The sequence below is a fragment of the Lipotes vexillifer genome, unplaced genomic scaffold, assembly GCF_000442215.2.
Source record: "Lipotes vexillifer unplaced genomic scaffold, Lipotes_vexillifer_v1.1 scaffold1112, whole genome shotgun sequence".
NCBI lineage: Eukaryota > Metazoa > Chordata > Mammalia > Artiodactyla > Lipotidae > Lipotes > Lipotes vexillifer.
In genome coordinates this window covers 159,267-162,014 of record NW_006789373.1, presented here as the reverse complement: position 1 = coordinate 162,014, position 2,748 = coordinate 159,267, and positions in this window count along the sequence as shown.

Here is a 2,748-nt window from a genome sequence, read left to right as displayed (position 1 = left end):
TAATCATTAAAAGTCCCAAAAGGCAGGAAAGATACCTTCCTTTGGTTACTGACACGGAGCTAAGTGGAAGGGGTTGTGTTATTTGAGACTGTGTGCCTAGGATTGAGACTGAATTTGTTGGTTCTCAGGTGGGAATCATGTCTCAGAGCTGGAAGGAACCCGAGGAGATTATCCATTCAGCCTCCTGCTTCTGGACAGTTAACTCCGAACACCTCCAAGGGAATTATGGCTGTCAGGGTAAAGTATGTCCTATTCAGAACGTTATAAAGGGCTTTCATGCACTGACCCTTCTGCCAGTCCGACATTTCCCACCACTTCCTCATCTGGACTCGGTGGTTCTGCTGTGATGATGATGGTGGTGATGACATCTGACATCTCTGCAGCTCTAACAATGCACTGAGCAGTTTTCTTAGCACTTTACCTGTGTTATCTCAGTTGTTCTTTGCAGCCCTTTGAGGCAGTTTATATTAGCAGTATTTTTATAGACGAGGAATCTGAGGTACAGAGAAGTTAAGTAACTGTCCCAAGGTCACAAGTCTCCAAAGGTGACTCTACCGTGTGCAGTTCGCTTCAGGATGTTCCCTCTGTGTAGACTGTTGACATCTCAGGTCTTCCGTCTGGCACCCTCTTCGCCTTTGAAGATACAGTTTAAGTGCCGTGTCTTCTTAAAAGCTGCCTGTGTCTGCAGAGGCTGAGTTCCATGTGCCTGGGCTGGGCTGCACACAGCCTGTGCAGACATCTACTGCAGCAGCATCCATCACTCTGTCCCCGCTGCTGGCTTCTGTGACTGTCTCCCCCTCTACACGGAGAACAAATTGAGGCTAGAAAGTCAGTCTTTTACCTCTGCTCTCGAGCACATGGCCCACTGTCTGTCACTTAGTAGGCTTTAAAATACATTTAACACAGTAAAATATACATAGTCAGAAAGCAGCTGACTTCCCTTTGCAGTGCCAGGGTGGGCATGTGACTGACCCATATGGAGCACCAACAGTCTAAAGAAACATAGTCACAGAGGGGGCTGGGAGTCCAGTTTGCAATTTTAACTTAGAACTGGTGTTCGGCAGCAGCTACTTTAGACCATGGACTAGTCGAGACTGAATTGATGAAAAAAATGAGATACGTTTTTAGAAAAATACTCTAAAAAGTACTGTGAAGCCTGTTGGTAGGTGTGTCAGTTGGCATAACCTACCTGAAAAGCAATTGGATAAAATGTATCAAGGGCCTTAAAAATGTAAATAGGTTTTGATCCACTTCTAGCAATTTTTTTCAAGGAAAGATCAGAAATATATATAGAAATATGTGTGCATAGGTATTATTGCAACATTGCCTTAAAAAGTGGAAAGTTGGGATGGAACCTAGATGCCCAGGGTTAGGGGCATGGTTAAGAGCACCGTATTACCATCAAAGGTGGGCCACAAGGAGCTGCTCATATCGTGTACAAAGAATTTGTAATGACAAGGTAAAGGCTTATGATATGTTAAACAAGCAAACAGGAAATCTTAGAATACAAAACTCTGTAAACAGCACGATTTCTACAATGTAAGAAGTATATGAAAACTAGAAGGAAATATACTAAAACAGTAGCAATGATTTATCTCCAATTGGTGAAATTGGGTAATTTTTTTTTTTTTTCTTTATAGGTTCCTTTACTTCCCAAGTTTTACACTTTGAGCATGTATTACTTTAATAGTTAGGGGGGAAAATTAGGTTTTTTTAAAAACACTGTGTGAGACATAACATGTTTTATAAATAAAGTTGAGAGATAATATGTAAGTTCTTAATTAAATGACAAATATGCCTTTATCTCTAAAATTTAAAAAATGTTTGGAACTAGACAAATGTCATTAAAATGGAGTTGTAAGAAGTAGAAGCTGAATGGTTTCATGGGGAGAAAAAGCACTTTGGATGTCAGAAGATCTGGTTAATAGTATTTGTGTCAGAAATTGTATAACCCAGGAGAGTCATTTAACCTCTTAAGTTTCTTCATTTGTAAAAATGAATTGTTTGAATCAGATGATTTCCACGTTCCCTCCTGGCTCTAAAAAGCCTATGGCCTTTATCCATTCATTGATCCACTGTTTATCTCATATGTACAAAAATCCACATTTATGGGTGATTTGACTGCACTAGATGAGGTGCTGAGTGCAAATCCACGGAAACCTCCCCTTGTCAGCAGAAAGTTGGTGACTAATTCCTGAGATTAGAGTCAGTGTGGTTGTAAGGACCAGGGAGTAAAAAGGAGGAAAACACGATAGAGAAGGAATGGTGGGAAAGGCATGGAGGTGCTGGGAGAGGCCAGATGGGTTGAGGAGGAAGATTCCTGTTTTGACAGAGTCAGCGAGGGCTGCATGGTAGGCAGTCTGCCGTCTGGGTTGATTGATCAATGGTTGAGAGGCTGCCTGACAACTCACCAAAGGAAGAACAGGGGCTGGAGAAGGGGATGACCTTTCACCCTCAGTTTCCCAGCACAAATTCCCCGGGAGACCCACTGTCTTATCACCCTGTGGAGTTAGAAGTGAATGACTGAAAACAAAGTTCCACCCAGGAGATGGACAGAGGGTAGGTTTTTGACTTGTGGTTAAAAACTAGTGAAAGACATGCTTTTAACCAGAAAGAAAGCAAGCATTGGCCCAAAATGTAAAAGAGGGGTAAAGAGAAAGGAGGACTACTGTGGAATTCAAAAGGCCTGTGTCCTAATCCTGGCTTTGCTGTGGTCTTGCTGGGTGGCCAGTGAGCCATTCACTCTTT